We start from the raw sequence: 24541 nt of genomic DNA on the forward strand, positions 1-24541 counted from the left end.
AGATTTTATTTTTTTTAATGGTTATGAGCCCCTATTGTTATAAGATATAATACACCACTTCATAATATTACCTATTTCAGAGTCACTTCTTTAAAGAGATTATACTTGATATCTACAATAGTTAATACTGTAATTCCCTTTAGAAGTTCATTGCTCCTTCAATTCTACCCCCTTCCCTTTTATGTTGAACTTTATGGGGGGGAAAAAAAAACAAAGAGGCATCAATGATGAATCTGTAGACAAAAAAAAAAAAAAAGATTTATTTGGACTTTGAAGACTTCAACTGGAAAAAAGAGAAGCCATGGCATAGTACTTTTGTCAAAGCATGACAACCAATGGAAAAGCTTTTCTGTATTAGTATGGAATGGTCTTATGCTGGAAATTATCCCGTTGGCCAAGACCCCAGAGCTACACAGATGAGAAAAGGATGTAGGAAATTCAGTTGTTTACACATGTGTCTAGCAGAGAGAAGCAAAAAGGAGCTGAGCAAGACCAGAGGGTAAGAATCTTTAATAACTTTGTGGTTTCTGATATATAGATATATATTTCACTGTGATATAGAACTGTTTGCTCTTTATAACATCTTTGGAACATATAAAATTTATTGAAAATGTGTTGAGAAAATCTGCCAGAGTCTAAGAAGTGTTTGGATTAAGCTACCACATTTTGTTTCACTTATTAATGCAACATTTCTCTTTCTTTCCTTTATGTCTCACGGGGGGTAATTTTTATCTACATGGTATATGTTGTCTTAGCTTATCTTTTGTATTAAGAAAAGAAAATCCTGGTTTATAAACATATCTCCAAATGAGCTGAGCAGTTTTGCATTTACAGCTGATATTTTTTGGGGACAAATATTTGTTGTGGTGTTAAATCATTTTTTAAACATTTCTATAAGTTATAGTTCAGAGCCCAAATTTTCTTCAGTGGCCTTGCTTTGGGTTGCAGGAGGACAATATTGCAGAGATTGTGTGGTATTGGAGGACAACTGCATAATTTTGCCTGATAAACATATGCCTGCTGAAATGGGATTATTTAAAATAAATCATACTAAATCCCTGCCATTACTAACAGGAAGTTGTGAGGTCAAAAGATATGGCTTAGATATTAAAGCTGGCTGTAATTTTGGAAAATAGTTTTGTGCTAAAAATATAGGGTTGAGTAGAGAGAAGGCAAAAGGGAGAAACAGATAAAATGTAAAGATTAGAAAGTCATAGGACACACTGAAAACAAAAAAGTGATATTTAAATTTAGAATAACCAGGACCTAATGAGGTATGTCTGACCACTGGATTATGTTAATGACTTAGGGCTCCTTTTACAAAGTTTGTTAGGTTTTTTTTAAATCACTTTATGCGACAGCGTTGGAACTGATACTGCCATAGCCAGCGATAAAAAAGCCTAATATGGCTTTGTAAAAGGTAATTTTATAACAAGGCACCTGACTTGTGTGGCAGGTGTACGTTACTCCACTTTTCTAGGGAAAGTATGTGCCATCCTTTCTTTTGAAAATTACCTCATGGAAAGTGACTACACATTCTTATTTACTACATACCTACTGTATTTCCCAGCTTGCTTTACATATAGATTTTATAAAGTACTCGTAAGTACAAAATTTCACTGCCTGCAATGCCTCTGTTCAGATCAGGTAAACTTATATGGTTCTTTTTCTGGTTCCAAGGATTTGATATATTGCCATTCTGTTGTACACCCAAATGTCATGCATATATTATACCCCCCCCCCCCCCCCCTTTTTTAACTTTTTTACTAAGCCACAGTAGAGGTTTCTACCGCAGCCCAGAGCGCTAAATACTCTGATGCTCATAGAATTCCAATGAGCATCGGAGCAATGTCAGAGCATTTAGCACTCCGGGCCACCGTAGAAATCTCTACTGTGGCTTAGTAAAAGAGGGCCTACAGTATATAAGTACTTTCTCTGTCTCTTGTGGACTCACAGTCTAAGTTTCTGTACTTGGGGTTATAAGTAGGATTAAGTGACTTCCCAAGGGTCACAAGAAGGCATAGTGGGAATCAAAATAGGTTTCCTGGGTTCTCAGTTCACTGCATTGTTAGACCACTTTTCCATATGCATTTAACTGAATGTGCATAATTATATGCATGTATATGACAATTCTATAAAACACACTTACAAATGTGCACCTATTACGGGCATATTTCATTAAAACAGTGGCATATACAGGTTTATGGTGATGAGACTAAAGGGCGCGAGACAATCGCGTGCAGATAAATGAGCTGAGATAAATGCGCACAGAACGTCAGCGTGCCATATTAAAAGTTAAATTTAAAGTGCTCTGAGAGGGTAGGGGGAACACCCCCCCACACACACTTTACTTAGAAGTGTTGGTGCTGCCATTGGGGGAAGACCCCCCCCCCCACTTACAGAGGAAACTGTATTTTTCCCTATAACAGGGAAAAATTACACTTTCCTCTGTAATGGGGGGGGTTCCCCCCTGAACCTCCCAATGGCAGCACAAACACTTTTAAGTAAACTAGGGGGGTTCCCCCCAACTCCCCCTCGGAGCACTTTAAATTTAACTTTTAATTCGGCACGATGACATCCTGCGCGCATTTGTCTCATCTCATTTATCCGCGTGCTTTCATCTATGAACCCAGGTGTATATGTGCAGATAAACACTGCGTACCAAAATTCCCCCTAAGTGCTATTCTGTAACTATGCATACATCTTACATAGAAGGAAATTTATTTATTTTATTTTAAAAATTTCTATTCTGTTTTAAATCAAAACAGATTACAATAAACCTTCAAAAAAGAAACAAAAACCTTACTCTTCAAAAATTACATAAAACCAATATAATACAACCAGACATGTCCCAAGCTTCACCTGCAATATTATCTACCCCTTAGCAAATTAGAAAATGTTCAGACTATTTCTTATGTACTTCTTAATATCATAACAATTCTTATGTAATCCGCCTTGAACCGCAAGGTAATAAGAACATAAGCAGTGCCTCTGCTGGGTCAGACCAGAGGTCCATCACGCCCAGCAGTCCGCTCACGCGGTGGCCCATCAGGACCAGGACCTGCGTAGTAATCATCTATCTGAACCCTTCAATCCCTTTCTCCTTCATGAAATCATCCAATCCTCTATCTATACCCTTCAATCCCCTTTTCCTTCAGGAAATCATCCAATCCCTTCTTGAAACCCAGTAGCGTACTCTGTCGTATCACATCCTCTGGAAGCGCATTCCAGGTGTCCACCACCCTTTGGGTGAAGAAGAACTTCCTAGCATTGGTTCTGAATTTGTCCCCTCTTAATTTTTCTGAATGCCCTCTCGATCTTGTAGTTTTCGAAAGTTTAAAAAACCTGTCCCTCTCCACTTTCTCCATGCCCTTCATGATCTTGTAAGTCTCTATCATGTCCCCTCTAAGCCTTCGCTTCTCCAGGGAAAAGAGACCCAGTTTTTCTAATCTTTCGGCATATGAAAGGTTTTCCATACCCTTTATCAGTCGTGTCGCTCTCCTCTGAACCCTCTCGAGTATCGCCATATCCTTCTTAAGGTACGGCGACCAATATTGGACGCAGTACTCCAGATGTGGGTGCACCATCGCCCGATATAACGGCAGGATAACTTCTTTCGTTCTGGTTGTAATACCTAGCATTCTATTCGCTTTCTTAGAGGCCGCTGCACTCTGTGCCGACGGCTTAATTGTTTTGTCCACCAGTACCCCTAAGTCCTTCTCTAGGCTACTTTCACTCATTACCAGCCCTCCCATAGCATAGCTGTACCTCGGGTTTCTGTTTCCTACATGTAAGATTTTACATTTCTCTACATTAAACTTCATCTGCCATTTATTTGCTCACTCTCCCAGTTTGTTCAGGTCCCTTTGTAAATCTTCACAGTCCTCTTTTTTCCTAACCCCACTAAAAAGTTTTGTGTCATCTGCGAATTTTATAACTTTGCACTTCAGCCATGTTTCTAGGTCATTTATGAATATATTAAATAGCAGCAGCCCGAGCACCGAGCCCTGCGGGACACCACTCGTGACCCTCCTCCAGTCCAAGTAGTGGCCCTTTACTCCTACCCTCTGTTTCCTGCCCGCCAACCAGTTTCTGATCCATCTATTTAAGTCTCCTTCCACCCCATGGTTCTTCAGTTTCCTAAGCAGGCATTCATGGGATACCTTGTCGAAGGCTTTCTGGAAATCCAAGTAAACGATGTCTATGGGGGCTCCTTCGTCCATTTGCTTGTTTATTCCTTTGAAGAAATGCAATAAGTTCGTTAGGCACGATCTTCCCTTGTAGAAACCATGTTGGCTTGTTTTCATCAGTTTATTCCTTTCTAGATGTTCATCGATGCTGTCTTTTATCAGCGCTTCCACCATCTTCCTCAGAACCGAAGTCAGACTTACCGGTCTGTAATTCCCAGGGTCACCTCTTGATCCTTTTTTAAAGATCGGTATAACATTTGCTATCTTCCAATTCTCCAGGATCACTCCTGTTTCAAGGGATAGATTACAAACCTGCTGTAGTAAATCCGCTATTTCCTCTTTTAGCTCTTTCAATACCCTTGGGTGAATTCCATCGGGGCCCGGAGATTTGTCAGTTTTTAATCTATCTATCGGCTTGAGCATGTCTTCGAGGCTTACCTCCATGGATGTTAATTTTTTGCTTGATCTCCTTTAAAGATTTTTTCAGGTTCCGGAATGCTGGATGCGTCCTCTCTTGTAAAAACTGACAAAAAGAACATGTTTAGTCTATCCACCACTTCCATATCCTCCTTCACCACTCCCTTCCTATCTCCTTCATCCAGCGGTCCCACCTCCTCCCTTGCCAGCTGCTTCCCCTTAACATATCTGAAGAATGGTTTGAAATTACGCGCTTCCCTGGCTAGCCTCTCTTCATATTCTCTTTTTGCTCTTCTAACTACGCGGTGACATTCTTTTTGATGCTTCTTGTGCTCTTTCCAGTTTCCTCCGGTTTTGTCCTTTTTCCACATCCGAAATGATTTTTTCTTATCTCCTATCACTTTCTTCACTTCTTTAGTTATCCACGCCGGGTCTTTTGTTCGGTCCTTTTTGCATCCTTTTCTAAATCTGGGGATATACAGATTTTGCGCTGCGCTCACCGTGTCTTTAAATAAAGACCAGGCTTGCTCCACAGTCTGTGATTTCTTTGAGCTGTTCCTTAGTTTCTTTCTTACCATTGCCCTCATCGCTTCGTGGTTTCCTTTCTTGAAGTTAAAAGATGTTGCTGTGGTTCTCTTCTCCTTCGATATCCCTATTTCGACTTTCAAGTTTCAAGTTTAATTACATTTGATGGATCGCTTATTACAATATCTAAGCGATGTACAAATTAAAAACCAACAGATTTTGGTAATACATTTAATATGGTGGGACAAGACACTAGACAGAGGATTTGGACATACATGAATGAGTAGGTAAGAGGGGAAAAAGTTACAATTATAATATTTGTTGAAATTACATAAAACGGGAAGCACATTAGGTAAAAATGGAATGGATATAGAAAATATTTAGTTGATTATTATAAGAATGCAAGAAATTGGAATATGTTTATCATAAATCAAATGCATCTTGAAATAAATATGTTTTAAAAAATTTTTTAAAAGAAGTGATATCTTTTTCAAGTTTAATAAAATTTGGAAGGGCGTTCCACAAGGAAGGTGCCACCACTGAGAACATATCATTTCGTCTTGTGCCGATAACCCTCAAAGACGGGATTGAAAGCAGGTTCAATGAAGACGATCGTAGAGAGCGAGAAGAATTATATGGGACAATCATTTTTGATATGAATTGAGGCTCATTAAAGATTAATGTTTTATAAACCAAAAATATAACTTTAAAGGTGATTCGATGAGAGATAGGGAGCCAGTGTGATTTAATAAAAAATGGAGTTACATGATCATATTTTTTTGCTTTATGAATTAGTTTGATTGCGGTGTTTTGGATTATTTGAAGCCGTCTCTTTTCTTTTTGGGTTATGTTGATTAAAAGAGAATTACAATAGTCTAATTTTGAGATAATTAGTGAATGAACTAGAATGTTAATTGATTTGGAGTCTAAAAAGGAGGAAATAGAACGAAGAAGCCGCAATCTATAAAAGCAAGATTTAACTATTTCACTTATATGACTGTGAAATGAAAGATCTGTATCAATTAATATTCCTAGAATTTCAATTGGGATACTGATTCAAGTAGAGTATTATCTATTATGAATGGTATTTTTTGAATTATGTCTCCTTTCCAAGTGAAAAGCATTGTTTTTGATTTTTGAGTATTTAGAGCCAGTTTATTATTATTTAACCAGTTTTTTATTAGTTCAAGTTTGTCATTGATAATTTTTATTTCCTCTGCGTTTTCCGGGTTGAGAGGGTGAATTAGTTGGATGTCATCAGCATAAGAAAAGGCTGTAAAGCCCAATGACTGAGAGATAGTAATAAGATGGGATAAAAAAATATTAAATAGTAAGGGAGATAGAATTGAGCCTTGAGGTACTCCATATGAGGAGGTGAAATTAGCAGAATAGACATCATTAAATTTGACTCTAGAAGTACGGCCAGATAGGTAAGAAGTTAACCAATCGAGAACTTGGCCTTCTACGCCTAAAGACTGTAATCGATTAAGTAGGAGTCGATGATCGATTGTATCAAATGCCGCAGATAGATCTAAAGAAAAGAGAGCTACAGATTTATGATGATCAAGGTAATAGTGGATATTTGTAATGAGGCCGATCATAGAATGTTCAGTGCTATGATGCTTGCGAAAGCCAGTTTGGTTAGGATGTAGAGCGTTGGAAGATTCTATGAATTCTGAGAGTTGTTCAAATACGAGTTTTTCAGAGAGTTTCATTAAGAATGGTATGTTGGAAATGGGACGGTAATTAGATATTTCGTCTTGACTGATTTTAGTGTTTTTTATAATAGGAGTAACAATTGAAGTTTTCCACAAGGTGGGGATGGTTACAGAAGAAAAACTATTTTGGATAAGGGAAAGAATAAAAGGACCAAAGTAATGAAAAAATTTTTTTAAATAGAACGGTAGAAATAAGTCTAAGGGGGAACCTTTTAGATTGATCGATTTTAAATGTCCTTCAAGTTCCTTTAGAGATGGTATTCTGAGATTAATACATTTAGCAGTTGGAATGAAAGTTTTTGTGTTTGGATTATCCGATGCTGGTGAGATTGATGTGTTATTTATGAAGTTTTGTCTAATCTTTATGATCTTTTGACAGAAGTAATCGGCTAGTTGTTGCGCTGTTAGAGTAGGTTTTTGAGAGGATAGATCCTTTTTTTTATCTGGATTGAAAGATTTTAAAATGTTAAATAAAACCGAAGTGTTATTTGCTTTGAACTGGATCATATTGTGATCACTTTCCTAATGGTCTCACTACTTCCACTTCCTTTGCAGGTCCTCTTAGCTCATTGAGGATCAGGTCCAGAGTGGCATACCCTCTCGTCGGTTCTCTGACAAGCTGCTCCATGAAGCAGTCCTGTATTGCCTCCAGGAATCTGGTTTCCCTAGCGCATTTTGAGTTTCCAAGACTCCAGTCTATCCCGGGATAGTTGAAGTCTCCCATAACAATGGTGTTACCGTTTTTGCATTCCCGCCTCATTTCAGCTTCCATTTCTTCATCGTTTTCTTCGGTTTGCCCAGGAGGATGATAGTACAGGCCCATCTTTATCTCGGGCCCATTCCTTCTTGGTATTTTAACCCATAGCGATTCCAGTTTGTTGGTCATCGCCACTGTGTCTACTCTGGTCGAGTGTATGTTATCCTTTATGTATAGGGCAGGGGTGTCAAAGTCCCTCCTCGAGGGCCGGAATCCAGTCGGGTTTTCTGGATTTCCCCAATGAATATGCATTGAAAGCAGTGCATGCAAATAGATCTCATGCAGATTCATTGGGGAAATCCTGAAAACCCGACTGGATTCTGGCCCTCGAGGACCGACTTTGACACCTGTGGTATAGGGCTATTCCTCCTCCTTTCTGGTCCGACCTATCTGTGGGATAGAGTTTATACCCCAGCAGTACTATGTCCCATTTATTTTCTTCATTCCACCATGTTTCAGAGACCCCAATGATGTCTAGGTTCTCTTTTATGGCCATGACTTCTAATTCTCCCATTTTGTTCCTTAGGCTCCTCTCATTAGTATACATGCAATTTAAGTCCTGGTATTTTCTTGTCTTCTTTTCCTTATCCTGTGCTACGTTCTTCTTAACATCCTTTTCCTGTTGTGTCAACTCTTATTTTTTGCCCATTTTGTCTTCCCCCTGTGCTACATTCTTCTTATCGTCCTCTTGATCCGTCAAATCTTGTTTGCCCGTTGTATCTTCCCAGCATTTTCCCCACTCAGTATCTTCTTGGGATACCTTCTTCGAATCATCAACACCTGGTCGACTGTCAGCTTTCCCCTTCTTCTTAGTTTAAAGCCTTCTCTATGCCTCTCCTGTCGTTGTTTGCTAGAAGTCTAGTTCCCGCCGTGCTCAGGCATAGTCCATCTCTCCTGAAGAGCTTGTTCTTGCCCCAAAACGTTTTCCAGTTTCTCACGAAGTAGAATCCCTCTTCCTCACACCATCTCCTCATCCAGGCATTTATTGATTCTAGTTCCATCTGCCTCTTCATGTCTGCCCTCGGTACTGGTAGGATCTCTGAAAACGCTATCTTCTGAGTCTTCATCTTCAACTTCCTTCTCAGAATCTTGAACTGTTTGATCAGTGCGTTCCTGCTGTAGTCTCTTCTGCTGACATCATTTGTCCCAATGTGGATCATCATTGCAGTCTCTTCTGTCTCTGCTCCTTCTAGGATCCTTTCAATTCTGTCGACAACGTCTTTTGTTCTTGCTCCTGGGAGGCAAGTCACTAGCCGATCCTCTCTCCCTCCTGCTATGTGGCTATCTATTTGCCTTAGGATTGAGTCTCCCGCTAGGATTGCAGACTTTCCCTTTTCAGTTTTTGCTCCGGTCGCAGGTCTGTGTCCTTGGTGTGCTTTACTGCTTCCTCCTCTAGGCACCGGAAAGACCTTGCCTCCCCTTTCTGCTGAATTCTTCTATGGGCTTCTTCTTCCTTGGAGTCAGATTGCTCTTGTCCTCTATTTCATTTGGGTGTATCTTCATCCTTCCTACGATGTTCATGTTCTTGTTCTTCCACCCTCCTGTAGGCCTCTTCGATGAACTCCTTGAGCTCCCTGACTTGTTCCTCAATGTGCCTCTCTCTTTCTGGGTCTTCAGCTGTCCTGAGCGGATCTTCTGTCCTGAACGGGTCTTCTGCAATGTAAAGTTCCTCTAGTTCTTTAATTCTGTACTTCAGTCAACTAACTTCCTTCTTCAAGCTTTTCAGCTCCTGACACTGACCGCATACATATGACTGCCTCCCTGAAGGGAGGTAATTGTACATATGGCAGTCCATGCAGTACACTGGGAAACTCATCCTCTGGATTCCCTCTTCTTCCATTGCTGTCCACCTATTTGGAGTACTCTCTATTAATGTACCGTTGTCTTTTTGGTTGTGTGTGTGTATGTGTTATCTTCTGTGCCTGCTTCTTCCTTGTGTGTATATGTTCCTTCTGTGCCTGCCTCCTCCTTACCTTCTGTGCCTGCTGCTTCCTTACCTTGCAGCCTTTTGCTTGTGTGTGCTGTCTTTACTTTATCTTACCTTAGCTTGTGTGTGTGTGTGTGTGTTCCTTCTGTGCCTGCCGCTTCCTTACCTTGCTGTCCTTCCCTGGTGTCCTTGGGTATAGTGACATGGCCCTTCTTGAGGCCCTTCACAAAGGCGCTCTCACTAAGGCGAGCACCAAACGGCTGCGTGCGGTTGGCTCCTCCCCTTTTAAGGGGGAGTTAGGTTGCTGCTTCTGCCGATGCGGTGGGGGTGGGCGGAGCTTACTTTTGCCACTGCCCCAAGCTTCCTGTTCCTCTCTGCCTTCTTCAGATCTTTGTTGGTTTAGTTTTTGCCCTTGTAGCTTGTTCTCCCTTCCTCCTTCTCCTTCTCCATGCTACTCCCTCTCCTCTCCTCTCCCGCTTCCTGACGGAATAGAAATCACTAATGTAATGTAATAAAACATACAAATTTAAATGTAACACACAAGAAACACAAATCACAGAAAGCATCTAAGCATCAATTAAACAGACTTTACATTATTAATATCCTTTTCTATAAAACTTCATCAAATTTCAAAAAATGTATTCTAATTAATAAAAGGCCTGAACAAAAAGGGGTGTCTTTTAACATCTTCTTAAAATTCATCTTATCACCACACAATCATAAAACTCCAGGCAGTAAATTCCACATCCGTGGTCTTGCTGTTGAAATTGCAGATGTCCAGGTTTTCATATAATGCACTTCACTCGCTGCCACTGTTTCCAATTTCATCACTTGTAAAACATGGGCCTGTAAAACATGATCTGGTATATATCTCTATAATATCTGAACCAGATGCAATAGTGCGTCCTCACAAATCACATGATGAATAATCATCAAAATTTTGTAATCTATACGGTATGAAATTGGAAGCCAATGCAGTTGTTTAACATTTTGTTTTATTTCTATCTTTTAAATTCTCCAGAATTCTTTTTTCAACAGTTCCTCCTCTATATCTCTTCTCTTCTATCTTTCAAAGTACACAGTTCAGTTAGATTGTTAATTTTCTCATCTTTTCTCTTTTCTTACTTTGCACTCCCTTACAGATCTCTTGGTACTTTAGTTAGATTGTGAGCCTTCGGGACAGTTAGGGAACTTCTAAGTACCTCTCATACTTATAATTTTAATGTATATTTTCTAAAAACCGCTTAGAACCTAACGGATGTAGCGGTATATAAGAAATAAATTACATTACATTACAGAGGAGATGTGTTCATATCGTGATACTCCTGTTATTAACCTTGCTGCAGTATTCTGAATAACCTGCAGGGCCCGTATCCTTGTCTTAGTTACTCCTAACAATAAAGAGTTACAAAAATCAAGCTAAGGAAATACTATTTTACAGAAAGGGTGGTAGATGCATGGAACAGTCTCCCAGTAGAGGTGGTGGAGACAGAGACTGTGTCTGATTTCAAGAAAGCCTGGCATAGTCACATGGGATCTCTTAGAGAGAGGAAGAGATAATGGTTATTTCGCATGGGCAAGACTGGATGGGCCATTTGACCTTTATCTGCCATCATATTTCTGTTTCTAAACTTTGTACAACCGTTCGAAAATCCTAGCTGTATAACATTGGTTTTATCTACGTTAATAACTGTAGCTAAAAGAAGGTACTTTTAATTTAGGGGTCCATTATATTCTATGGATGTGGTAGCGTTTAGCGTGCACTAATATTTAGCACGTGCTAAAATGGCTAGCGTGCCTTAGTAAATTCTATACACATTGCAAAAATTTAGGTGCTGAAAAGACTGGTGCCCAGCCAGTATTCTATAAAGGGCGCCTAACCCTTTATAGCATACCAGCAAATCTGCGTAGATCATGTCTTATGCCTGATCGAAATAGGTGTAAGCCAAATTCTATAATTTGGTGCCTAAATTTTGGTATTGCCCATGCTCTGTAGATAAGAAAAGTTAGGCACCAAGTTATAGAACAGCACGCAGGGGAGATCTGTGTGCAATTTCAGTTAGGCACCAATTAACACTAATTAAGTGGCCAATTGGTGCCTATTACCTTGTTAAGTTGTATACAGATCTCAGATTTGTGCACAAATTGTGGCATGTAAGGAAAACTTGTATTGTAAAATATTGCACTGCAACTATGGCAAATCTAACCTGTAAACTATCTGTGTGTCAAATTAGGATAAAACCTGTACTGAAAACCCTACACTATATGGATAACTATGACAAATTGTAACTGGTAAACTGTATATTATATATATTAATATTAGACCCCTAGTATGTGTCGAGTTAGGATAAAAACTTGTATCATAAACTTGTACTAAAATTATTTATGTTTAACCTGTAACTCGTTCTGAGCTTTTTGGAGACAATGGGATAGAAAACAAATTAAATAAATAAATAATGTTCAGTGCTCTATATAGAATATACAATATAGTTTATATTTTATAGTTTACATATAAGTGGAGTCTGGGCAGAGCATAGGCAGGTCTCACATGTATGAGTATGACTTTATTTTTTTTATATATTTTTATTTTAGGGGTCCTTTTATTAAACTGTGCTAAAAAGTGGCCTGCGCTGTTTTTAGTGCGTGGGTTTACCATATGCTGAGGCCTCTGTTTAGCGTTGCTCTAAGATGGCCAACAGTGCTGTTTTCATATTAATGGCCATGCTCAAATTGAAAAATTATTGCATGGACATTAGTGTATGAGCCCTCAATGCCATCCATTTGGTCGATGTTAAGGGCTCCCGCGCTAATCCTACACTAATCAGACCCCCCCCCCCTACACTAATCAGACACTGATGCCCCCCCCCCACCCCGTTAACCAATTAGTGCAGGACATGCCTATTTGTGCCTCCAAACACATACCCCATGCTAAAAAGTTCAATGTATTTTTTAAAGTGTGGGAAGCGCACACCAAACCTGCTGTTAGTGCATGGCTCTTTAAAAAAAAAAAATCTTTATTGATTTTCCAAACTTCAATAGTGCATTACATAAATATATCATATATAATAAGTCAATATAAGCACATTAACTTTCAAATATACATAACCAACCATTTTCTCCCACCCACCCACCCACCTAATGATAAGGATAATTTAATAAAACACAGGAGCATAGATTTCCCCAATAACCTTACCCTATTCAATTAATCATATCCTTCCATCCTCCCACCCATCCCAAATGTAAATATTTAAAGATCAAATTATGACAAACACCTCCCCCCTTCCCTGGATGTGTACAAAAATAAACAAAAACTGACTCACAATCGAAGACCTATTATAGTGAGGTAATATTAGATGTCAACGGGCCCCATACCAATTTAAATATATTACCATGCCCCAAACTATCAGCGTTCATCCTTTCAAATCTATAGCTGGAGCAAAGATTTGTCCACCAGAAAGGAAAATTTAAATGATCGCAGTTCTTCCAATTACAGGTAAACATCTGCATGGCTATCCCGGTCATGATAAAGAAAAGACGGCCTTAATATTGATCCATAGGGGGCTTAAAATGTAATAATGTTCCACAAATGACCGCCTGATACGTTAGTAGAATTGATGATTCCAAAATGTTATTAATCCTACCTCGTATTGATCTCCAAAAGTTAAGTATCAAAGTTCAATGTACTTTTTTAAAGTGTGGGAAGCGCACACCAAACCTGCTGTTAGTGCGTGGCTCTTGAGTGGGTGCCACTAGTGCTGTTTTTAGGTGTGTTTATTTCCACTTAGTCAAAGGGCCCCTTAATTTGCTGTATACTTATAGAAGACTGTAAGTTACATGTGCATCACCAGCACTTAGGCAAATACGTGCACACACCTGCTTTATGGCTAGCATAAGCGTTCGTACCTAGCATATGTATAGGTGTGTTTTTTTGCCATTATACTTGCGTCCTATAAAGAAAAGTATATTTTCTAGCTGGCAGACACCAACTGCATGCCACTCTCTGCTATAATAACATGCCATTGCTTGTTTCTTCTTTGTGGCATGCTCAGTTCCTTATCTGTATAATATTATGGGCATTTGTGAAGCAGAAAGTTGTATCCACAGATTGAAACAGGGGATCTTTTACTAAGGCGTGCTAGCTGATTCCGCGCATTATCATTTAGCACACACTAATATTTAGCGTGTGCTACATTGGCTAGCGCACCTTAGTAAAAGACCCACCTACTTTGGGTAACACCGCCCCCCATCCCCATTTTCATTTATAACAAAACTTAAGGATTTAACCCACTGTTTTCACATTCACCAACATAAGTGTTTTCTTGGTAGGTTTCTCTTGATATTTGTTTTGGCCATAGCTCCCGTCATATATGTATTTGTAGGCTCATGTAATATGGTTGGTATTCATTGAGAACTACATTCAGTAAATCACAATGAAAAGCTTCTAAAAACAATTTTCTAAGTGGAGAGGTTACATAATTATTCCTGCAGAGCCAAAAAAAACTCTCAATTACCTTTTAACTGTTATTTTGTTCTATAAATCTTTGTTTTCTTTTTTCTGTCTCTCTCTTTTTTTTTTTTTAAATTTACTTTGCAAACTTTTGAAAATACATGGTAGCAAGTTAAGGAAGCGCTCTTTGAAATCTCTTCCTTCACTTTAGTTGACAAGAAGTGTTTGTGTGATGAAGCCGTCTTGCTACTGCCTGCGAAATGGAAGCATGCAGGGAGCACGCATCGGAGCAATTTAAACAATGTGCTGTGATATATGATATCAGACTGTTGAAAGATTCCCTCCACTTGTAATTCACCAGCACATGCAGGTTGTTTATGGTGAGGACTGTTGATGTGAGTACTGTGCACCCAAAAATGTAAAAGACTAAGGATCAGGAACGGCTGAATAGTGTGTTCAAAAATGAACTAGATGATCTGTGACAACAGCGGATGAGAAAGGTTGACAAACTCATAAAAGACAATGCATGCAGTAGCGAAAAAGGAGTTAAGTGGCACTAGTTTTGCACCTCAGATCATTGGTAGAGATGTATTGTAGCACCATCAGTTGCTTGGAGATCCCAAGGAGAGGGGTATAGGAAGAGTATAGGCATAAAAATGTAATTAGTGCATTCCTAGGAGTTGATTTGCAACTGTCCCAAATTCAAATTGGTATGGTGTGAAAATAATATAATATAAACTAAACTAAACTAAACCTTAAGTTTATATACCGCATCATCTCCACAGATGTTATGGAGCTCGGCACGGTTTACAAGAACTATGTATATATAGTGTGAAAATATAATTTTTTGTATCATGACTATAACAAGTAAAGCAAGTTCTTTTATCAGCAAATGGGTTATAAAAATATATGGCTCCTTTTACTAAACCGCAGAAGAACTTCTTACCACGGGCCAGCAAGGTAAATGCTCCTATGCTCATTCAATTCCTATGAGCATTGGAGCATTTGCCTCACCGGCCCTGGTATGAAGCTCTTCCATGGTTTAGTAAAACGCAGAGATAGCTATTAGCAGCAAGCACCTGACAATTATTTTCCTAGTAAAGCAATATGGTTCCTAATGATTGTAATAGCTGCTATTCTTTAAATAGTGACTAAACATGATTGACATGCGACCAACACCTTTTTTGTAGATGGATGGTGATTTAAGCACCGTTTACAGAATCTGGCTCTGAGTATATGAGGGCTGCTGGCTTTTGGTACTATTAAATTATATCCACTTGAAGAATAAGAATATCTCTGTGCTGGACATAAGACATGCAGAGGTTATATGAAAATGGAATGGGTCTATGGTATATCTGTGGTTATCCACATTTGCTTTGTGGGATAAATGTAATTTTCATGAATAGCTAGTTTGAGTGTACTGACAATCCCATGTTTCTAGTTCCTCTGAGCAATCTGGCTGTTTTGTGACCTCGTAATAATTAAAACTTTGTTTTGGGATGTGGATGTGATTTTGAAAGAGTCCTTTTAAACATTGAAGAATTGCTGAATTTAAATATTTTGCAACACTTGTGGTTAAACCTTATTTGATATTTTTCTGACTGAATTACAGACATTAATAAGTTTTGTAGACTTCCGAATGAAACATCCTTGCACATGCGTTAGAAATATAAATTTTATCCAATTGCTAAGAAGATGGAGATGGACACAGTAAGGAACATCAGTACATCAGAACATTGGTTATAGAGCCTCATAACTTTACAAAGCAGTGCTGAAAAATGGCCTTGTGTGGGTCTTTCCTGCATTCTAAGGTTAGTTTTCAGATATTTGTATTAATGGTGTGAGGCCTTTAAAATAGATTAGTCCAGTGGTTCCCAACCCTGTCCTGGAGGTCCACCAGGCCAATCGGGTTTTCAGGCTAGCCCTAATGAATATGCATGGAGCAGATTTGCATGCCTCTCACTTCCATTATATGCAAATCTCTCTCATGCATATTCATTAGAGCTAGCCTGAAAACCCGATTGGCCTGGTGGTCCTCCAGGACAGGGTTGGGAACTACTGGATTGGTGCATGATTCCTTACTGCCACCTATTCTGTAGGCAGTAAGGGCCATATTCTATAAATGGAGCCGCTCAGCACGGTTGTCAACTGCTAGGCACCATTTATAGAATCATACTTAGTGGCGTCTAAGTGGACTTATATATTGCTAGACAAATTAAAAGTAGACACCATTACATTAGGCCAGGGGTAGGCAATTCTGGTCTTCGAGAGCCGGAGCAAGGTCAGGTTTTCAGGATATCCACAATAAATATGCATGAGATAGATTTGCATCTCAAGGAGGCAGTGCATGCAAATCCATCTCATACATATTCATTGTGGATATCCTGAAAACCTGACCTGGCTCCGGCTCTCGAGGACTGGAATTGCCTACCCCTGCATTAGGCCACGTTTTCACTGGCCTAATTTAAATTGCACCTCTGTCATATGCCTAGTGGACACCTAACTCATCCATGCCTGCTCTCCCCCCTAACCACAGCTACTTTTCATTGTTAGGCATTGCTAGGTGCTGTGTGGAATTCTGTGCCTAACTTTTAATAAAAAAAAAAAAATTAAAAAAAAAATTATTCAATTAATTTCAATGGTGCAGTCAATTACCACACCATTTAAGCTAATTGAAGTACTTTAGGTTAGCTGTGGAGTTTAGCTAGGTGTCGCTAGGCAGCCTCAATTAGGGTGCCTAGTCGAGCCTAAATAGGGCGCTGTTTACAGAATTTGGTCCTAAATGCTCATGTACTAATCAGTTAGTATGCGATAACGTAGCTGCGCTAATTGATTACCGCTTAAACTCACACTCTCTGTCCCCAGAAATTCCCCCTACATTGTAAAAAAAAAAAATTTACTGTGTGGTGTGCACACACTAACCCAGAATTTACCCCCCTATTTTACGAACGCATAGCATGAGTTTTAGCACTTGCAGCGGTGGTAACTGTTCCGACACTCATAGGAATTCTATGAGCGTCGGAGCAGTTACTGCTGCTGCCAGCACAAAATCCTGTGCTATATCTCATAAAAGAGGGTGTTAATGTTAGATGCCTAAGCATGCCCTGGTGGAAGGACCCCTTTATAATTTTATATAAAGTATAAAGAGGTAACTTCAATAAATGGCACCCAAAGTTAGGTGTGAGGAATAAGCTAGCATTCTATAGAGTGCTCTGAGTGGAACAACCTTTATAGAATGCTAGTTTAGTGTGTGTTCCTAATTTTGGGTGTGAGTATTTACGCCTGACAGAGGCTGTTGTAAATGTTTGTGCCCAACCAATGGCAGTCAGGCCTAGAAATGTAGGGATTTTTAAATAACAGCGTGCCTAAATTCTGGAAATTCCCCAGATCTGCCTATGCCTTTCCTGTGGCCATGCCCCCTGTGGAGCTGCACCCTATGAAATGTAAGCATTCGTGTTGTAGAATAGGGTGAAGGGTAGATCCATGCAGAACGCCTAATTACTGCCAATAACTGATTATTAGCACCTAATTGGCCAACTTGTTTAATGACCCAAAATTGTGCACTCACTGGTATTAACTTTGCTTAAGATATGAAAATGTATTGCTGTCATCCTACATGAGAAAACCCTCCCAAAGTCTTCAGATGTTAAAGGTTTAATAGCCTGCAGGCTTTATAGCAGCTTAAATTTTAAGGATATTGCTAAAAGCCACATCTTTCTATCACAGTATATTAATATGAGAATTTCAGCAAGATTTGCATCAAAATGGAAATAAAAGTTAGAATTTTACATATTTCCCATTAAACTATGGTCTTGAAACTTTGCAAAGTTAAAGCTCATCAAGAAGAATAAGAACTCATTTTTGATAAATTGACCCCAAACTTTGTTATCAGATGATTTTCTAGGTTATAAAATTCACAATTTTAACTAGGTTTTCTCATGCAAGGAGGACAGATTGAGACATCTGGGTTTTACTTCTTTTGAAAGCAATGGAAGTAAAACCTGGATGTCTCAGTCCATCCTCCTTTTTCTGGAACCAGATGGTAACCATAATTGCAGGATCAAGATTTATCATTTGTTACCTATTTGGCCTTTACTGTGCTGGGACAAAACAAGTTTCAGAATCCATTTACCTAATTAAAGCCCCCTTTTATAAAGCCGGGGTAGACCATGGACCGGCAAGGTAAATGCTTCTCTGTCACTGCTCCCCAAATGTGGACCCTACTACCAGCTCAGATAAAAGAAGAAAAGAACCTCGAAAAATTTATATCAAAACTAAAAGTTTCTTGTATAGAGACACCTTTAATTAATTTGCCTTTAACTGAGTTACTATTTCCATTTGGAGTAGGCAAGTACTGATCTAATATAATATAATTCCTAATGTTTTATCCTTATTTGTTCTCTTTCCTATATTAAATTGTAGTTTTTCCCCAATTTCCCTATGAAATGTACGTCGGTCTATCCCTATATTGTATGTCTCCCTCTTTTATCAGATTTTTTTGTTTATTGTTCATCGCTTCGTAATCTTTGAAAAAAGCAATTTTATCAAATTCAAAATAAACTTGAAACTTGCTCTGACCCTCAAAGAACTCCTATGCGTGTCAGAGCATTTACCTCGCCAGCCCACGGTAGTAGAAATCTCTACTGCGGCTTTGTAAAAGGAGCCTATAAATTGTCATCCCTTTCCCTGGGTAAAAGTATATGTGGAGTTCAACAAAATGCATACTTTTACCGGGTAGAGCTTTGGATTCTTGCCCAGAAATAGCTAAGAAGAAAAAATAAAAAAATTTAAATTGAATCAGGTTGGGCAGACTGGATGGACCATCCGGGTCTTTATCTGCTGTCATCTACTATGTTACTATGTTACTGTGATTTATGTAAGTGAACATAATAGATGAGGGGGAGCATAAAGTGACAGGTAATCTGGAATACTATCATAAAGGGCTTTAAAAGTAAAGACTAATATCTTAAATCAGATCCTGAATTTAATAGGAAGCCAATGTATATGGATAAAAAAATAAAAAGGGAATAATGTGATTTTTTTTTTTTTGGCTTTGCAAAGAAAATGTGCAGCTGTATTCTGTAAAGATTGCAATCTTTTCAAGTTTAAGATATACCAGTATAGAGCTCATTGCAATAATCTAGATGTGAGCTAACATATGTGTGATAGAGAGTTGTGCAATGTTCAGCATTTATATAATAGTGAACTGAATGTAATTGACATAATTTAAGAAAAACTGATTTTAAAACTGAAGAGATTTGTTGAGAAAAAGTTAAGTGGGAGTTGAGAATGACAGGCAGTCCCTGAGTTACAGATGCCCAATTTATGTACGACTCATACTTAAGAACGTGGTTGCAGCTTCATTTGATTTCACTAAGCAGTATTTCCAGTGGCATAGACTCCTATCCTTCTCCTATAGCAGATTCAGGAATGATGCATGGCCACATTAACAACAGTGTGTGGTTGTGCATGCTGTACCTTAGAGGGAACACTATGGCCCTTTTGTCAGCTGGGAGCAGAGTTAAGCAGAAAGAATCTTAAAATCTACAAGTTCTGAGTTTCATATCAATCTGACTTAAGAGCTTTAAAAACATAACTCGTTCGTAACCCGGGGACTGCCTGTACCAAAATCACACTGGTTTTTACAAAGCTGAGGTAGAGGTTTTTATCATGGGCCAGAGAGGTAAATGCTCCGATGCTCATAGAATTCCTATGAGCATCAGAGCATTTACCTCGCCGGGCCATGGTACAAACCTCTACTGTGGCTTTTTTAAAGGAGATATTGGTTTTCCAAAAAAGAAAGTCAGCATTAAAGATGCTATATTACTGTGCATTTCATAATCTTCCAACATGCTGTGGTTTTCTCTGCATTGAGAATTAATTATCTTTTAACCAGTTTGCTACTCTTTCAAGGATATAGATCAATAGGGGCACATGCATACCATTATTATTATTTTTTTATATGAAAATTTAAATGAAATGTACAAGCAAGTGGCATCAAATTCAGAAAATCACAAAACCCCATTGTACAAGGATAAGTACAATAAATAACTACTCACACAAAGTCCTTCACTTGAAAGGGGGGAGGGGGTGAGCAATAGCAGAGAGAAATCAACAATAAAAGAGAAAACGGCACAATATCCAGCAAAATGTAATTGCAGCTTATCCTAAGTCAGCAAATCTAAGACAGTGAACCATTATTGACACCTTATCTGCCACGAATAAAGATAACTGAGAGGCCTTAAAAAATAAATGTAGAATTTCTATATTTCAGTATACATTTATATGGATACTTCAAATAAAACAAAGGTTGCTCCAGTTCGCAGTACTTTGAGGCACAAAATCAATAATTGGTATCTTTGAATCTTTGGAAACTGAACATGATCAAATATTGAGAACTTTTTTTCTTTATAAAGGTAAAGAAATGAGGTAGATGGAGTTGTCTGGAGTTCAACTGGTGTCTCTAGGAAAGTTAAGCCCATGCATTTTAACATCTATAGCAGGCTCCATATGTCTTCATTCTAATCATTTGCATGCATATTTAGTGCTTAAATGCTAGCACTCGCTTCACAGAATTACCCCAGAGCCTCTTGGTTGCAAGCTTTGCACTCGTTATTGCTTCATCTTGCTCATTACTTCTCTCTGTGATTGTGTGAGAAAGTTCAGAAGGATGAAGCAAGTTTCATAGCTAAAAGGAAGATGCCTACCAAAGTTTTATTGCTTTAAATTTACTGCTTAATGTTTATTCAGTCACCCCTAGCCACAGCAGCATCTTCCCAGAGGTACTACAAATTACAATATGTTACATATTTCCTATAAGCACATGTCTTTTACTTCTCTCATCTGCTTTATTATTCAAGTCATATCTATCTATTCATACACATGTCCATATATGTCTTAACTATATAAAAAAAAAAACTTGTGCATAATTTTGATTTTGTTCACTATGGTCTTCAGCAATGCAGCATAGCTTGATAGAAAAAAAAATTAACCACAGAAAACTATTTTTAATGTTGACCATTTGGGGAATAGTGTTACTAATAACACACATAGATATTGGGTTATACCGCATGAGAATACTTTGATTTTGGAGTTGTGTATAGCTATTCATATGGTTGTGTATAATAATTTATGCACGTTACTAATCTAATACAGTATAGAATTATTTGTGTATGTCTAGTACAAATGAGGATTCGGTCAATTTTGGGACACTTTCAATTTGATAAATAAAATTTCTCTTAGTTGAAGCTTAACCTTTGTCCTAGGAAGAACATATTCATTGAGCAAGTGAGCTGAGACAATAGGATGTAGGTTTCTTTGAGGTATTTTGCTGCTAGCCTGCTACAATAACTAGTCAATTCTATAAATTGTGTGCTGTTTATGTGCATATATCATTAGAATACTGGCACATATATGAACATAAGAATAGTCTTACTGGGTCATTGCAATGGTCCATCTAGCCCAGCAACCCATCCTCACGGTGGCCGATCCAGGTTCCTAGTACCTGGCAAAAACCCAAGCAGCAACATTCCATGATACCGATCCAGGGCAAGCAGTGACTTCCCCCATGTCAGTCTCAATAATTGTCCAAACCTTTCTTAAAACCAGCTACATTATCCGCTTTTACCATAACCTCTGGCAATGCAGTCCAGAGCTTAACTATTCTCTTAGTGAAAAAAGGAGAAGGAGCGAAAAGCAGAAGGAGAGGAGGAGAAGAGAACAGGAGAGAGGAAGAAGGAGCAAGAGAAGGCAGGAGAGAGCAAGGGGCATTGGTGAGAGGTAGCTCCTCCTACCCCGACATCATCTACCAGAGCTCCTTCTTAAAAGGATAGGGGCCAACGGAGCTCAGTTAAACAGGCTTGGGCAGGCAAGCAGGAGGTGTCCACACCACAATACTTTTACTATGTGTTATCACTTTGGATGATGAAACTGCACCCTTTATGTGAAGAATTTTGAATAAAGTTTCGTGTCAAGATAATCAATTCCATAGCTTCTGTCCTTTGTGCCGAGAACTTGGGGGATTCATTAATAGAAATTTGTAAAACTGAGATGCCACATGTGGGACATGCAATCCCTTGCTTAAAATAGGCACAATATCTGGAGTATTGGCTTGGAATGTGAGCTGAGATGTGCTCATTTTGGAGTGAATGCAAGTTCTAAGTTGTAAATATTGATAGAAATGTTCAGCCAGTAACCCATATTTTGTTTTCAGAAACTCAACAGAGTGTATCTGGAGGTGGGTAGAATCTAAAACATCCCCTATAGTAAATATCCCCTTAAGAACATAAGAACTGCCATCACCGGATCAGACCCAAGGTCCATTGAGTCCGTCGATCTGCACACGCAGAGGCCCAGTCAGGTGCACACCTGATGTAGTTTTAATCACCCGTATCCCTCTATGCCTCTCGTAAGGAGATGTGCATCTAATTTGCTTTTGAATCCTAGAACGGTGGATTCAATAATAACCTCCTCTGGGAGAGCATTCCAGGCGTCCACCACTCGCTGCGTGAAGCAGAACTTCCTGACATTTGTCCTGGTCTTGTCCCCCCCTCAGCTTCAGTCCATGTCCTCTTGTCCATGTCACACTTGACAAGGTAAATAATTTATTTTCCTGCTCTATTTTGTTGATGCCTTTCAGTATTTTGAAAGTCTCAATCATGTCCCCTCACAGTCTCCTCTTCTCAAGAGTCCATTGTTTCCAGAAAATTGATTGTCTACGAATAGTAAAAATAGGAATTACACCACAAAGGTAAGGCACTAGTAACTGCAACTGGCTTGTCTACTGTATGTAACACCTTGCTGGTATCAACTAGAATAGGGCTGCAAACCAAATAAGGGTGCTTAGGGGATCCTAACAGATCATGTAATGGGAATGGCTTGACAATAGCCCTTTCTAATTGCAACCAGACTGGGGTCAACATGGGAATAGGATCTTGGAGCCACCTACAAGCACTTTTTAAAAGGGAAGTTTGAACATATTTATAGAAATCTGGAAACCCCTCTCCTCCTTCTGTATGAGTTTTTTTAAGGGTTTTAAGAGAAATCATGAGAACTTTGTTCTTCCACAAAAATGTATTAATAATTAGAATCAAGTTTCTTAAAAAGAAGGGGAAACATCTAAAGAGTAAACAAAATGTGTGAGGTTACAATCATCGATATAGTCTCTAAGCCTCTCCCCCCCCCCTACACACACATATACACCATGTAAGCCATAAGGGGGACCAATTAGTAAAATAGATCTCCTACATGGGATAAGTTGCATGTTAAGAGCTAGGGTGTCTTCCCTTTGAATACTGAAGGGAAGTAGGATGGTTGTAGATAACAGAGTATTTTGTCATGTACAACATATGACCAGCAAGGCTAAAATTCTTGTATGTGTTATGGCTTTGGATGCTGAGAAAGCTTTCAACTTTGTAAAGTGGAAATTTCTATTTGAGACTATACAATGGTTAGCATGTAAAGCCTCTATTAATATGGTAAAGATTCTTTAATATCATTCTTTAAGAAGAATTTATATAGATACCTGAAAAGAGGAGGTGGTAAACCTTTCACAGGGCAGACGCCAGGGATGCCCTTTATATCCATTGCTTTTTAATCTGGCACTTGAACTAGAGGTCTGCACGGGAACAGGGATCACGGGAATCCCGCGGGTCCCGCGGGAATCCCCCCCTAACCCACAGGACTCCCATGGGGATGGAAGGCTTTGGAAGCAGGGTTCATCTATATAATATAATGGACACGTCAGCCTTAGTAAAAGAGGGGGGTTACAAGTTAATTACCTGAACAGAAAACAAAAAAAGGGTTCCACCAAAGAGATTCCACAAGGAAAACAGCAGCGGAAACACAAAAGAAACTGTGGAATTGATGATCCTGTCAGAAGTAATTGCTGCTTTTTAAGGGGACGGGCGGGGATGGAGGTAATTCCTTGTGGGGATGGGTGTGGACAGAGAGGATCCTGGCGGGGACGGGTGGGGACGGAGAGGATCCTGGTGGGGACAGGCGGGGATGCATGGGATTTCTGTCCCCGCACAACTCTCTAACTTGAATCTCTCTTACTTAATATAAAGTTTTCCTCCCCATAATTTTGGTATCCTGGTGTAATTCCACAATATTAAATTTTTGGCCTTTGCCGACGATGTACTGCTCTATATAAGTCATCCCACTCAAACAATACCCACAATCCTATCTATACTCAGAGAATATGGGTCTTCATCTGGTTATTCTATAAATTGGGATATAACAGAAGTTATGCCTTTAAACATATATGTTTTCTGATTCTGGAGAGTTCACAATTGCAAAATAAAACCTGTGTTTAAAGTCCACTGCACTAACTACTAAGCCACCCCTCTGCTTTGCAGGGAGATCTGTGCAGCCAATCTAATGCTGTCTCTGCTTTTTTAAAATGCTGTTCATACTGTATATTGGACATACCAGTTTGTACAATGGTTGTTTATGCTGGATGTCCATCTCACATACCTTCAGAGGGGAAACCCTGAGATATTTCCTATTGAGATGGATGTCTGTTTTGGATGTTATGAGCTGGACATTTCTATTCTGAGA

General features: G+C 39.0%; 1 protein-coding gene across 1 annotated transcript in view; it reads left to right on the top strand.

Moving 5' to 3' along the window:
- The first annotated feature begins 453 nt into the window (after window positions 1–453).
- The window catches only part of LOC117355665 (coiled-coil domain-containing protein 102B-like), a 251047-nt gene continuing 226959 nt past the window's right edge, over window positions 454–24541 (top strand). Inside the window, exon 1 of the mRNA XM_033934569.1 lies at window positions 454–499. The gene's annotated coding sequence lies outside the window, so the exon portion shown is untranslated. The remainder of the gene's footprint in view (window positions 500–24541) is intronic.

Source organism: Geotrypetes seraphini, chromosome 2 (assembly GCF_902459505.1).
Source record: "Geotrypetes seraphini chromosome 2, aGeoSer1.1, whole genome shotgun sequence".
NCBI lineage: Eukaryota > Metazoa > Chordata > Amphibia > Gymnophiona > Dermophiidae > Geotrypetes > Geotrypetes seraphini.